The sequence below is a fragment of the Pteropus alecto genome, unplaced genomic scaffold, assembly GCF_000325575.1.
Source record: "Pteropus alecto unplaced genomic scaffold, ASM32557v1 scaffold16, whole genome shotgun sequence".
Taxonomy (NCBI): domain Eukaryota; kingdom Metazoa; phylum Chordata; class Mammalia; order Chiroptera; family Pteropodidae; genus Pteropus; species Pteropus alecto.
This window is the reverse complement of record NW_006438867.1, coordinates 2,278,457-2,295,061: the sequence shown is the minus strand read 5'-3', so window position 1 is coordinate 2,295,061 and position 16,605 is coordinate 2,278,457.

Here is a 16,605-nt window from a genome sequence, read left to right as displayed (position 1 = left end):
CGAGCCACTTGTCTTTTCTGCATGTTTCTGATGTGTCCTGGTGCGGTTTAATTTTTTTCTCCCTCTCTACCCTAGAAACAGAAAATTTGTTCTATAGGCTTAATTAGGTTTGGGTTGAAAATTTGGGGCAGAATATATTATGTACAATGCTTATACTTCATGTTCCCTCACGCAGGAGGGAGAAGAGGTCCGAGTATCCCCTACTACTAATTCCTATCACGTGGGTATGTGGGGGCAAGGCGGTCAGATCTCGCCTTCATAGTGGTACATTTATAGAATAAATGTGATCCTTTTTAAACTAGAAAAGGGATCAATCTCATACTGAAAGGAATTATCATTGTTTTTCAACAAATTGAATATGTAAAATAACCTTGATCCCTGGGTATTTTTATTATTTTCTGCTTTGTAGCATAATCTATCTAACATGAAGACAGATTAAAAGATACTGACAGAAATATATTGCTCTCATTTGGATGCTGTGATGACTAGACTTAAATAGCAGTGAACTTACCATATTGGGTGGTTTTAAACAAATGTGGAATATTTTAGCCAGTATTTTCAAGAAAAATTAATTGATCTTCAAAAAGATTTTGAGGACAAAGTATGATTTAACCAGTCTAATTAAAAAGGTTTGGGATCCAGCTAAAACTTTCATATCCACTTATTTGAAAAGAAGTTATGGCAGCATTTCTTACTCTATATAGTCGAGAGAGTTTCAGCCAGTGGGCTTGCTACAAAATGATGAAAACCAATTGCAAACATGTGACAGGACATTTTAAATTAACTTTAATAGGCTTAATACAAAATACTTAAATTATATATATAAGACAGAGACACACACACAGAGAGAGAGAGTCATATACCTCAATGAATGTCAATGAAAGATAGTTTGTTGGGTCTAATAGGGTATGATGGTTAATTTTATGTATCAACTTGACTGGGCTAAGGGATGCCGGGATAGCTGGAAAAAACATTATTTCTGAGTATGTCTGTAAGAGAGGAGAGGAAGCATCTGAAAAATGCAAAAGAAAGGGCTTGCAGAAATGACCCACTCAGCGGGTTAAAGTCCATTCCTGACTGCCCTCTCCTCCACCCCCAGGACTCTCCAGCTAACATGTTTTCCCATAGCTACCTTCCCCACCTCAAGGACTTTCCAGCTCACATCTGTTGATTCATGGCTTGCCAACCAACTAATGTCCTTCCTTATCTCTGTAGCTATGTAGGAATAACAAGACTGTATAAAACTGTCCATTATATTACAATTGGGACTCAGTCTTCGGATAGGAATCAGCTGAGCAGGTGCCGGCATCAATAAGTGCTACTTCCTACTTATAGATTTGGTGTCCCATCTCTCTGTTCGCAAATCCTATGACAGTGCTGATAATGCCAAGGTCGTAGGTTCTACAAGACAAACAACCTGCAAGACCAGTGGTCTGGAAATTCCTCCCCGCTTGCGGCTCCCCACCCAAAGCACCCCCTCCCCATTCTGAGTCATGAGGCACACATGAAACCTCAGACAAAGGAGTCACGCGCCCCTTGCATGGACACTGCAGAGGTATTTAAACTGTAATAAATCTAACCCAAAAGAGTTCATGCTTTGGTGCTCTTAACCCCACACACTCCGCCAGCAATAAATTATCCTTCCTCTAATAAAGTTGTCTGAGCGTTCGATTTCCTCTATCGGGTGTCACTTCCTGCAACATCTGTGAGGCTGTTTCTAGAAGAGATTAGCATTTGAATCTAAAGAAGATCAGCCTTACCAATGTGGGTGGGCATCATCCATCCTTTGAGAGCTTGAATAGAACAAAGAAGCAGAGGAAGGATGATTTGTTTTCTCTGTTGAGCTGGGACATCCATCTTCTGCTGTTCTAGGACATGGTGCTCCTAGTTCTCCAGTCTTGGACTTGGACTAAATTGCACCACCAGCTTTCCTGGGTGCCCAGCCTGCAGATCATGGGGCTTCTCAGCCTCTAGAACTGCGTGAGCCAATTTCTATAACAAAACACCTCCCCCTCTCATTTATTTATTTATTTATTTATTTATTTATTTATTTATTTATTTATCCTGTCGTTTCTGTTTCTCTGGAGAATCCTGACTAATACAGAGGATCGAGGACCCCTACTGTAAGCTACTTAAAGGACAATATCTTATTTATCTTGGTATTCCAGGTCCGACAGCACTGTGTAAATAATAGAAGCTCATCAAATGTTTGTTGAAAGAATGAATGATTAATATGCTAAGTGAAATAAAAGCAGCCACAAAAGGTCACATATTGTATGATAACATTTAATAAAATAGCCAGAATATGAAATCACTAGAAACAGAAAGTGGATTATTGGTTGCTTAGGGCTAGAGGAGAAAAGAAGGGGAGAAAGTATGGGGAGTGAGTGCTAATAGGTACAAGGTTTCTTTTTGAATTGATAAAACTTATATAAAATTACATTATTGTGATGATTGCACACTGTAAATACTAAAAAGAAGTCGAATTGTACACTTAAAATGAGTGGACTTTAAGGTATGTAAATTTTATGCCAACAAAGTTTTTTTTAAAAAAGCTTCTTGGTTGAATAAATCTTAAAACCTGTAGCCCCCATCTTTGACAAATCATCTAGAACTTTATCAAAAGTTTGACCAATTATGATCTTATATTTCTATTTGAAATTCTAAGTATTCTCAGAATATCAGATATACAAATACATTTTATATTCAAAATATAAATTACTATTTTATTTTATTTAACCATTCCTAACAAACTTTATTCAATGCACTAACTCAGCAACATGGTGTAAATTCAAGAGATGAGAAATATGTGCTTTTTTCCTCCTATATCTGTAACTTATATTAAGCTCAATTAAACAAGATTATACTGAAGAAGCAAGGAATAACTTGTCTAAGGTGCCTTGTTGGTAGAGCTCCATGTTACAGCCAACTGGATGAAAAATAAACTTGATCAGTTACAAGGATTGGATGCTGGCCCTTGATCTCACCTGTGGAGGAGCTGGTGCTTCCCTAGATAAGCTGAGGAATTTTTGATGTGGTCAATGAAAAAATAAGTGCCAAATTTGAAATATCGCAAAACAATGAGGTATATCTTTCCAGCAAAATGTGAAAAATCCTTCCTTGTATTCAATTTATAATTACTTTAATTTCTATTTGGTATATTAATATGTACATTTTTAAATATACAGAAAAATTAAAGAACTAAGACAATAAACACCCATATCCCCACTACCTAGATTCAACAATTATAAGTAATTTGCCATAACCGCTTCCTACATGTATGTATATTTTGGCAGAGTAGGGCTGGAGCCAAGGTTCTGCTGAGTCACACTACTGTTATGTCTTAGTTCCTTACCATGTCGGGGGAGGTGCTTTCCTGTGCTTGCAATTAAAAGCCCAACAGTCCTGTCAGCACCGAGCTGATAGAGAAGGAAAGGTTTTGATGGTGAGAAGCCCAGTTGGAAGAATGCACAAAGGCTTGTAGGGGTGGAGTGTGGGTTCCAGGCCTGGCTGGTCCCAGGTCTGGCTGTGATCCAGGCTTGCAGCTAGGAATAGGACCCCAGATTTAGAATGTTACATTAGTGTAGTTGGTTGCCTGTGCCTAAAATATGTAAACATAATTCAGCTTATTGTAACACACGTGTGTGGCAGAATGCTACTATTATACTCTAATGTATGTGTAGAGCCCATGCAGTCCCCTGGGGAGCATAAGGGGAGCACAAAAGAAGAAGAGCAGAAGCAGAAGCACGCTCCCCGCAATAGAACTGCACTCCCCTCAATAGAAGGGCGCTCCCTGCAACAAAGTTGGTGCCTGCCATTTCACTCTCATGTCAGCCCCTCGTGCGTTCTTTCAACTGGGTGTCTCAACACCTAAACCTTCCCTTCTTGATCAGCTCGGTACTGACAAGTCCAAAAGCCTTAGTTGGATCCCTCTCCCAGCTGACATCTGACTCTGCCAGAGCCTGCGAGCTGCCTTAGAAGGAAGGGCATTTACACACCTACCACTGCCCTCTCTGCTTAGCTTAACACTGTTCCAGAGGCTTGGTATCTTTCCAGCTTGGTCCTTTGCTCTATTGGCATACCATAAGTATATCCTTACTCATTCCAAATAAAGAGACTACTAGAATAGAAAAACTTTAAAACATTATTTGATTTGTCATATTTAGTTACTTTATTAAAGAAAGAAAAATACAAAACAGCTTTTTATCGTATTGAGAAAATATACATGTATGAATATGTATACCGTGTTAAAAACCGCCATGGAGTTATTGCCCAACTATAAACTACTTGACGATTCCTGGTTTGTTTGTTTTTTCCTTTTGGAAAATTTAAGGATTTCTATTATTGATTCTTAGTTTAAAAACCTAGCACCTTGATTTAATTTTTCTGCTGAATTTCAGTAGCACTTAAAGTTATAATCTCAACTAAAAAATATTTTTGTTATTCTTCCAGAAGTGATAGCCCTGAATTTAGTATATTCTTTTTCCTCTTGTCTATTCTCTGTATATATGAGATAATAGTTTCTAAGAAGTAGTAGTGAATATCCACAATATAGATGATGTGAAAACCCATGTGTTTTTCACCCTTATTTGTAAAAGTCCTTCCAACAACAATCTTCCTTGCTTTTTAGCTTTATTTGAATGACTTCTTGATTGATTTAACATGTTTTTAAGAAAGTCCTGTTCCTTGGGTTTAGAGAGCCTTCATGGGACAAAAGCTGATGTTACCCCTCACAAGGGGAGTCAAATAGTCCTATGGAATAATTAGACTTTCACTGACTCTGATCAGCACGAACTCTTGCCCAAAAGTCAGCCAGGCTCAGACTAGCAAACCTAAAATAACCTCATTTAGAGGCAGGTCAAATATTTTTGTTTGGTAGAGAGCTACTCTTCCACCATCTAAGGAGTTGTTCACTAAAGTTCTAGATATGAATTAAGTATATGTCAATCTATAAGGTGTCCATAAAGCACTAGAGATTTTGTTCTAGAAAAAATGGGCTACTGTCATCTGTTTGTGGCATTCTGAGCACTTTAAAGGACAAAGTCAGCCAGTAAGATGGGCTAAGGCACATGTAAGGAGTCACTGGGCATCAAAGAGCCTCTCACGGTCTGTCAGGACTCTTGGAATAATTCTAGCCACATGATTGACCACATGCAAACCTTAGAGCCATTCCCATGCAAAACAGGCGGCTCACTGCACACACCAAAGCAGTGAGACTCAGGGTGCCAAAATGCCCTTAAAGAAGAAAAACAAAGGTTGTAGGGGACGGCTACCAATCATTGGTTTGCTCCATAAGCCACAGAAGTAATGATGGTGACTGTTATTTTGCCCAAAGTATTTAAAAAAGACTAGTGGAAAAAGAGGAAAGGGTCATTATGCAACACAAGCAGCATCTTGACTATATTCTGAGATGACCCAGATCACCAACAATGGTGAACAAATATTTAAATATAGTTTCTCAAATTTAGTCATTTAGCAGCCATCCATCATCCCCAAATATTCTGGTGCTGCTTAGCTGTCATCTTAGCTGCTTAGCTGTCCTCTGTCATCTCTGTCCTTACTCCCCCACCAGGAAGCTCTGACATTTGCCTGGCTTGGAAACTGACTCTACACATTTTCAAAAGAATACAAGTTTGGTTTCCAATGCCTGACTTTTCACAGCAAATCATAATTTCGAAGACGGACTCTTTGGTCCACAGGATAAAGGGGTTTCCCATACCTCACAAGAACATGTGAGCTGTATTTAGACTGCAGGCAGGTCCCCAGATGCCATGGAGTCAGTGTCCATTAATTTGTCTTAGGTGTTGCAGGACCATTTCCTTTCAGATGCTAGATGAATTCCAGGAGACTCTCTTTATGCATTTCTTTCAATAGCTTGATTCTACACTGCTCTGATTTCCAGAGTAATGATTATGGCATGTTGCATTCTTTCCAAGTCATCATTTGTTTGTTCCCAGCTGCCTGACATAATTCTTTAATTAATTTTTAATCACTTTTGTCTATACAAGATCATCCTCTAGTGCTCAGATCTCCAGGGAGCATTCACAATATTGTATTTCAAGCTTTCCTTTGGTCATGTCTACCTCCATGTGGAGTACATTATTTTCAGTTGGGAGGTCCCTATTCCCAATTTAATTTGTTCTATCTGTGTCTCCAATCCACCTCCATACTCAGCTTTCCTCTCAGAAACCTCATATTCATTGCCCTCTACATATATGTCATAGCAGATGTTCCTAAAAGGTAGTGTTTAAAAGAGATGAAGGCCCTCTTCCTAAAGTCCATCAATATGTAACTAATGAAGAAATTTGTCTCCTTGTGGTGTGGTTTCCAGGCTCAGCAGCTAAAAACTCTCTGGTGGCAATGAAGAGCCTACAGTATTTTTATGATATTTTAATTTCATCCAAATTCAGTATTTTCCCAAACTATTACCTCCCTCCTTTAGTGCATATCACAAAGTGCTGTCTGCACAGATCCGATGATCACAGTGATAGTGACATTGACTGAAGGGATTGGAAATGTGGTGGTGGTGGTGAATGGTACACAAACTGGAATGATGGGGGTATAGCTTGGAAATCAGGGTACCTCAGCATTAGAGCCTTCTTGCATGAAAAATGTCAGGCACGAGTGAGAAAATAACAGTAGATCATGAAAAATGTGTATATGTATATATGGACAATCTAAGTAGCACAAGCTATGATTTCCAAAATTACAGCAATAGTTACTTCTCTTCCTGTTGTCTCACAGTTCCCAGCAAGCCTCAAGGATAAGAACAACAGATGATAAGTGGCCACACTAAAGTGCCAGGTACCAGGACACCAGTATGGTTTCAGACTGGTTCCGTAACCTGAAACCCAACCCCAACCATCAGCCCCCATCTTCATCTAAGAGATGTTGAGGGTGACAAAATTAGGAAAGATGGAGAAGATTTCTTTGAAGGGAGTTGCAGGCGAATTGTGCATTTCCCTTCTTGCATATTTCAAGATAAATGTGGTGAGCTTAGAAAGAACATTTCAGAGAAACTGCACTAGAGTTCAGGGGATAACAGGGATTGTTACCTGAATCTTCCTTAGATAAAGTCTAAAGGCAAGAGACTGGCTGAAGCTCTCTTGCTTACAGCGTGAAAAGGTAGGAGCAACAAGAGCTAGCTCCTCTTCTATCCCTGATGGGCTTGAAAGGACTTTGTCCAAGAGGACCGTGAGCTGCATTATGGTGATCTACAAGAATATATTAAGTAAAGGATATCACCAAAGTCAGGAGAACAGACTTCATTGAAGATCCACCAGAAAGAAAGTCATCTTAGGGCATCTGTCACATGAAGGACCCTAGTAGCAAATTACAATAACATCCGCTCTGTAAGGTTTTGTTCTTCTACTTTAGCTCCCTTAATCCCTGTGCCTGACTTTGGAGTGGTTGGAAATAGCGATAACAAGTAGAGGAGAAAGTGGAGGGCAAAAAAATGAAGAAACTGAGCATGCTCCCTGCCCATCATCCCCGTCAACTTTCAAACTTGTGTCAAGCCTGAGTCAGGGAGGAGGAGAGAAACTTTAAAGTAGATGAAAAAGAATGAAGTTTAGATATACTTTCCCAGACCTTTTTAAAGTCTGAAAATGAGACTACTATTAAACTATGAAAGTGAATAGAAAAACTATGGGGTTCTTCCTAAAATATTATGCAGGGATGAGAAAGAAAAAGTAGATACATCAGATTTGAAGACAGTGTTAGGAAGAAATATGTTATTTTCTAAACCTTACCAATTCACTCCTTTTAACAAATTGCTTACCCTGCTCTTATTCCTAATTGAGCACTTACTAAGCACCAGCATATTATCTCATTTAATACTAACAGCATATCTGTGAGATAGGCCACTTCTCTCAGTCTCCTGCTAATTTAAAAATAGTAATCTTTTGGAGCTTATTTAAAAGAAACTTTAAAGAGATTTTTATAAAAAAAAAAGAGAAAAGGTAAAGATGAGCTCCAATGACGGTGAGTCAGGCCGACTATGTTTTCAATATGCTTATGTAATGAGTAATTCTTCATGTACAGTAATTCCAAACCACAGTCCTCCTACACTTAGGAGGACTCAATAAAATATTTCCTCTGTAAGAGGCAGTGGAATCACAAGCCTCCAGTTCACCCCTCATCTGTATAAAGTACTTACAACCAGATGTGGATTTATGCACAAACAATGACATGTAAGCTCTAGGGCCCTTCTTTTTCACAGGCCTGTCCAAGGCTGGAAGGGGGCCAGCAATATGTTCACAAGGGCACATGCTTTTGTGAAATTTGCAGAAGAAGGCAACTTAAGCTTAATTGACTAAGATCCCCATATCTTTCCACTTGGACTTCCCTTCTCCCACATTTCCTCTCATGTTGGGTAGTGTTGAAGAGTCCCTGGGCATTTGGGGATCCAGTTAGGGGGAAGTCAAGTTGTGATACAGTTAGTTTGGGTTTAGTGGGATATATTTATATGGTTCACAGTAAAGAGATTGCTAACTGACTCTCTTACTCCACCTGCTTTCAACAATGGTTCTCAGGATGTCCCTATTGCTTTCTATGCTGGCTAACTGGGCATTATGACAAGAAAGCATAGGACCAGAGGTCAGATCACAGTGTGATTGTGTCCTATGGTTCCTGACATGAGATAATGGAGGAGAAAAGGGGTTTGAAATGTATGGAGCCAGAAACCAACCTATGGGAAACTATTCAAGGCATCAAATGTGTAAAATTATAAGTACAAGATTTGGTTCTCATCCATACCTAGTCAAATAGAAGTCCTCTCCTGTTAGGAATATGGCATATACAATTATAAATGTATCATGTTTATTTTTTTTTATGGAAATTGTGCAAAATATACCAGAATGCTTGTGTTTTTAGGCACAAACATAACAATACTTCGAACAGTAAGGTATATCTGCAAGTGAAGTGCTTATTTTATATATCATATGATGTGCACCTTTCCCTCGTTCCCTACTGCATATATGTCCTTTGAAATCCCTTCAGATTCCCTTGATGAAGCTGTCATGCTAAGACTGGTTCTAAAATACAGCTTAAGGCCACTGGTTTGCTCAGACTGAGGTGGTTGAAAACAAACATTACTTCATACATAATGCTACCAGAATTATTCTCTACTCTCTCATTAGAAACCTTTTTTTTTTTTTTTTGTCTAAAAATTATTTACTAGAGTAGACCTTTGCTAAAATAACCTACTCATACTTTTATAGATCTCCTATCTCTGGAAAAATTAATGTTGCTATAAATCGATAGGGTGTAACACATCATTTCAGCTAATCTTAAAACAAAACATCCTAATTACAAAAACAATTTAAATAATTTAAACTAAGTCATGAAGCCTCCAGGAACCTTCTAAGTCCTTCTTGTGAGGCAAGACAGTTGGCCTACGATTTGGGACGTTCCCCGTCTCCTCAAGGATACTGCTCCTGAGTCTTTCCCTTGTCCTTTGTTCAACTTTGGCTAATCATAATATCATCTGCATTGCAAGTACCACGTCTCCAGGCCCTGCTCCCTGAGGAAAACAAAGCCTATAATCCAGACAATTCTGTGTGACTCAGTTCTCTGTTTGCTCGCACTTCCCTCTAGAGTGTGTACTTTTGCATTAATAAAATTTGCACTTTCTTGCTTGCTGTTTGTCTTGTCCTTGGATTCTTTCTCACAGCATAAGACAAGAGCCTGGTCACAAGAGCTCTGGATCATGGTTCTTTTTTGGACTTCCGACCCATATTGCTCTCCAGCATCGCCTGTCTCCTCTCAAAGGATGAGAAGGTAACTTGTTTCTTGGCAGAACCAGACTATTACTACCATAGCAAACAGATCCAGGTGTCAGCTCTGTGCTCATGTGTGTCAAATCCTGCTTCTCGTTGGTCTTCCAGTCACACTGCTTGTCTGGAACCGAACTTATCTGAGTTACTTAAAAATGTTTTTTAAGTCCCTCTGCTTATGTTCAAATGAAGATTAAGCTTGGTAATGAGAGTAACTGATAACATCACAACTGTTATTAATATGCGTCATGTGGTGATGAAAGAACTCTCCTTGTAAAGGAACCACAGGTGGTCACTCTTGTGGGTATTTTCCTGTTATTCTGCATTTTATTAACATATGAGCAATACATTCTGTGACATTTGTGTCAGCCTATATTCAGAATGATTTAGAGTATGAAAGACCAAAAACATAGGCACTCAAGCTCTGACTAGAGTCAAAACATTAGGCACTAATATCTGGGAATATTTTGTCCTCTAATATGTCCACTGATAACATAAATATAAAGGTGTTAAGTAGCAACATCTCTTTGAAATCCTCTTTCAAAAAATGTTTTCTCTTGGCTCTTCTAAACTAATCCAAATAATATATCTAACAATCTTAAAACAATCTGTTTTGCTACAGTCTCATATTACCTATGAACTGATAAGTGCAATAAATATATATATATATGGGCTCATAAATAAACTCTGTTAATTTTTATTTTCTTAATATACCTTTTACTTTTCTGGAGGTAAAGAATAAATTATTTTTGAAAATAAACTTTGATTAAATAAAATACTAATATAGAATATGCATAATATAAATTATCATGAATAAATTTATTATATCAGAACCAGGGTACTCACTGGGAAGAAAAAAAATACTAATGTGGAATGGGGGAGGCAAGGGAGACACCCAAGGGGTCTCAAACTGGAGTTATAAGTAATCAGTATGAACTCATGATTAGATAGATAGATAAAAGATGATATAGATAGAAAGACAGATAGATGATAGATGGATGATAGATAAGTGGATAGATGATAGACAGATAATTGGTAGATATAGATAGATATGCATATGTAGATAGATATAGATATATTTTTTCCTTTGTCCCTATCTAAGTGCCTAGCAGCAGTGAGCATGTCTAGCACCCAGATTTTGGTTTCTAGATATATTTTCCCACTAAAAAGAACCAAAAATTCTTAAAGAAATGAGAAAAGGGTGAATCCAGGACTGGGACTGGGAAAGTATAAGTGTGGAATATCTTCTTGTGCCAGAAAGTAAGAAAGTACTCAAAAGGACATAGGAGCCAGCTTGAAAAATGACTACCAGCCATATCTAGAATAATTTGAGCAGCAACATCAATACTGTAAGTAATGGATTATAATCCATTAAGTACAATAGAAATCCATGAGTCCATACTGATAATAAATAAATTTGATATATATATGTGTATGTATATTATCATCAATACTGTAAGTAATGGATTATAATCCATTAAATACAATAGAAATCCATGAGTCCATCTGATAATAAGTAAATTTGATATATATATGTGTATGTATATTATACACACACACACACACACACACATTCATTCAGGCAAGAATCATCAGTAATCAATCAATATTACATATTTGTAATATATAGTATAGTTAGGTACTCTATTTTATTCCGCACACACACACACACACGCACACACACGCACACATTCATTCAGGCAAGAATCATCAGTAATTGATCAATATTACATATTTATAATATATAGTGTAGTTAGGTACTCTATTTTCTTCTGAAATAATAAAAGAAAATCCAAGACCTAATTTATTTCTATACAAGTTTTCTTAGATATAAACGAGGGTTATAATTGATTTTAATTAAGAGCACTCTACTATGCTTTATCACAATAATAAAGTTCTGTTTTGCTGAGAATTGGTAGTCTGTGAACAAGTTTCATAATTTGAAAGAAAGGCTAGGATGATTTAAAAAGAAAATTAAAAAGGTTCCTTTTCTCAATGCTGACACACAGCATATTGTACTTCTCAGAGAAGCAAAATACTATTGTCTGAAAGTGAGAAAGAAATTAAAAATAAGATAGAGAAGGGGAAATATTCTACAGAGTCTGAAGTCTAGGAAAAAGGTATGGACCTCTGGTTCTAGGCCTAAAATAATTGTATTTGAATTATAATCACACACAAAAAAGTTAACCATACACAATTTTCTTTAGCAAAAGCAGAAGTCCAAGTCAGAGTTAAATTACATTAACATTGAGAAAGGAGAATTAAAGCAGTACTATAGGAGTCCATTGGTCTCCATGGCCTACATCCCCTATTAAGGGAATCGTAGGTCATAGCTCCATGCAATCATGTTCTATATGAAGGGATTCCACCTGCAACCAAAGACAGGCTCAGAAATGGGCACCTTGCCCTAAATATGATATAGACCGTCCATCAGCCATCTTGGGAATCTGAATTGGGAACCCTGGAGAAATGCAACCAGTGAGCAGTGGAAATTGAAACCAAAAGATCCTAAGGAATTGCAGAATTCGAAACTCATTAATGACCACTATATCATTAAAAGTCCAAGCAGGAAACAGAAGACACACATGGTTCAATGGAAGAGACTTTAATCAAGGCCTATTTGTAGAAGTGCAGGCAAGGTTAAGAGAATAAACAAGGGATGGTAAGGCCACACAGAGTAGTAGCAAAAGCCATTACTACCCTTGCCTTGAAGGGACAAGAGGCAAAAAGAGTGTTACTGGAGCTCAGCAAGGCCTAGAAATGCAGACAGTCCCACAGCAGGAGCTGTAGCCTTGGAGAGATGAGAAGTGGAGTGAGAGATAAGGAAGAAACACCCTAACTTCCTACTCTCCTCTTGTCCTCTGGTGACTCACTCATTAGCCAAACCCGAAGGGAAGCCAGCCATTATGGGAGTCCTGATATCGGTCAGCCCCCACAGCATAGAAAAGAGCAGAGGAAAGTGCGTGCATCTGGAAACCAAACAGACCAATCAGAAAGGCACATGCAGATCAAAGTCATGAAGGATGTGAAGAACACTGGTAGAAGGGGGAAAACTGTCCTGAGAGAAGCAAATGATTTGAGAGTAAGGTGGAGAGAGTAGCAGGCCCTACTGCTGCCTTGATTCTGATGCCTTTTCTGATTCAAGTTCCATCCACTCACTTCACTGCAATATCCCAACCCACCCCGCAGAGCTTCAGTCCCTTTAATTGGCCTCTCTTCCTTGCAACCATAAAAGCTCATGTAAACCAAACATGATCAAAAGAAAACATGTACTTCATCTCACTGTTTCCCATTTAAAGGGACTTTTTTGATAACAAATAAGCATCGTTTTCAAAAGACAGATGAAGGAATGTGCATGTTTATAGGGAAGTAGTAAGGAGATAAGCAGAAGAGATGAGAAAGCCCACCCAGAATTTACACAATGCCTTTTCTTAGCAGTAAGTCTTCAAAGAAGATTCAAATGAATGGAATCGACATGAAATAATAACAATAGTAATAATGCTAAAAATTTTCTTCGACTATAATTTGAGTTTCTATCACTTAAAAAATATCATATATTCAAAATCTTACTGGTTGGTGACAAATACACTATGTTATAAATCCCTGAGCTAGAGTATCTGTTTGTATATATAAATCGACTAGATTACATTTTAGCTATAACAGATAATTCATTGATTCTCAGCCCTGATTACATATTAGAATTATCTGGACATCTTTTTAAAAATATGCATGCCTAGCCCCACACCAAACTAAATGAATTGAAATCCCAAGGGGTGAGCGCGGTAAAAGGTCATTACAGTATATTATATTCTAAACTTAAGAAAGCGCTTATAGATTGTTTAGACCAACTTGCTCATTCTATAATTGATAAACTAAGGCCCAGAGAGTCCTGGTCCTCACCTAGTCAGTCGTACTGACACTAAAGGACAAAGCCAGGCCTAGAACCCAAAAGTCCTGTGTCCATCCGGGCTCTTTTCACCCTGATTCACTTATTTGTTAATATATTTATTCAGGAAATAGTCTGTGGACCCATTACATGTTAAGCACTAGATAATAACACCTGTTGCCATTATAGAAGATTGTTGGAAAGAATTCAAATGTCTATCAACTGGTGAATAAATAAACAATACAGTGAAATACTATTCGGGAATAAAAAAAGAGCAAACTACTAATACAATCAACAAAGTGGATGAATCTCAAAAACATAATGCCAAGGAGAAGAAACCAGGTGCCAAAGACAACATATTGTATGATTACATTTACATGAAATGTTCAGAAAAGGCAAACCTGCAATGACAGAAAGTCAGTTAGTGGCTCCTTGGGGCTAGGAGAAAAAGCAGCGATTGACAGAGAATGGACAGGAAGGTCTTTTGCAGGGTGATGGAAATGTTCTAAAACTGCATTGTGGTAATAGTTGTACAACTCTATAAATTTACTAAAAATCATTATGTTGTACACTTTCTATGCATAAATTTTGTGGTATGTAAATTGTAGCTCAATAAAACTTTTAAAAAACCCCTACTGTAATTTACTGAACACCATAACAAGAATTTGTGCTAGGATTTAAACAGTACTGTCCTTAGCGGTATGCCAGTAAATTTTTAAAAAACAGAATATTCAGTACATGATTTATAAATAATGATAAAATATACATGACTCTATTGTAAATTCCATACACTCATGCTTCAGTGTGACTTGCTGTTTATTGGAAAATCAGTCATGAGTTTTTATAATTATTTCACCAACAATAGTGTCACAAATTCAAACTGTAAATAAATCCTTGATATCTACCCAATTCAGCAAAGAATTTGCTTATAATATTGAAAAAGAGTATAGTTCCAACATGAATTTTGGCTGATATTTTTGTTTACATGGAGTAAGACAAAAAGAAACAATGAAGATTTATGCCAGAACTTCACTTGTTCTTCAATGACATAAGCAATGTCTTTGTTGAAATTGTGATAGTTTTTAAATACTGAAAGAATATTTATTCAATTTTGGGGGCCTATTGACAATGTGACAGCCACAGACATGAAACATTTTAAGTTTAATCTTCATTAACAACTTTACTATTACTTTCTTAAATCTGGAAACAATCAACAATAAGTAAAGCCCTGCTTTGTAGCATTTGACAATTTCTGTGGTGTAACCATATCCACCAAGGTGACATCACTGAATGTAGAGTTGGGAAGAGATGTGCAGTATCACACCACTGAATAATATTTCCAAATATAGATACAATAGGCATAATCTTATAAGAATAGCTAATAGTGAAATAATAAAACAGTTAGAAAGTTATAAGTTTTGGATGTGGTTCCATAGTGTAGCAGTTAGCACGTCTGCTTTACACACAGAAGGTCTTGGGTTCATACTTCAGTGGAACCATGGTCCATGGTCTACTGCCATGCCACCCTGATCAAGCTGGATGTCTGATCTCAGAAGCTAAGCAGGGTCGGGCCTGGTTAGCACTTGGGTGGGAGACCACCTAGGAAGACCAGGTGCTGTAGGCATAAATAATAATAAGAAGAAGACGAAAGAAGAAGACGAAAGTTTAAGTTTTGTTTTTTAACCTGTTTTTAATATAACTAAAATGTTAGTTTATGTAATTTAATTTTTAATAATAGCAATGTTTAACTTCTAGCTCATTAAATTCCTAAAATTTTAACAACTGGCTGTCAACACCCAACTCTAGGACACCACTGTCTGCCTGTTTTGCCAATGATAGAACTGAAGCTCAGAGAGACTGTCACTAACTAGCCCGGTCACGCAGGACAGGGCCACCCACGCCGTCTGCCTAATTCCAAATCTCCCTTCCACTGTACCTCTCCTTAAAATGTAGCTAAATAGGAGGTGAACACAGGATGCAATATATGTGACTTACTGTTAAATTGTATACTTGAAACGCTGGATTTTATTAACCAATATCACTATTTAAAAAAATTAATTAAAAAAATAAAATGTAACTAAGGATCTACCCACACATCAACATCCAAAAACCATAATATGAATGGATGTATCATTTGTTGGACAGCCACTGCTTTCCTTTCCAAGAAATGAAATGGGAAACCTGACTAGAAGAGTAAGGAATAAACGGGAGAATGTCTACTTGACAGTTGTGCTGGCAGGACCTGTTCCCTCCTGGGCTTTAGCACCTCAAGATTTAGCAAGCAGCAATTACACAACTGGTAAAAAGGATAGGTCATTCATTGTTTTTTAAACTTTTGTCACTGTTCCTCTTCACACATTTTCACTACATTTAATGAAAATGTTATTTAAGATGTACTTTAGAGGTCATAGTATTAAAAATCAAATAAATACATTTCCAAGAGAGAACACATTTACTAAGAGTAAATCATTTAGTTCTCAACACAAATGCAACTTGGCCCCGGGTCCCGCCCACTTCTTCCCCGCTATACCATTTTCAAAGAGGCCGTGCCTGCCTTCGCCGACTGCTATCTAGCGGTGCCAGGTTGTGACACTACCACATACCAGCTTCGCGTCTCCCATTTCAAGCGGTTTGCGGCAAAAATTATAATCAGCGTCCAAAGGCCACAAGTCATAAGCTCGCTCAGGAGCAATCTTAATTTACACTGTGGAGTTCCAGTACAAAAGTGCTTTGAAACAGTTTAGACGTGGCGGGTGCCAAGGGCACACGGAACCCAGGCAGCACCGCCTCCAGCCGCAGGCCGCCGCGGCCCGGCCCGCACTTGCGCACTCAGGGCCACGGGTGGGCGCCCGGCCCCGCCCCTCGGAGGCGCCCGGCTCCCTGACGAGAACCCGGCGTAGAGACGCTCACGCGCGAGCTGTGGCGGCCGCGCAGGCGCAATCG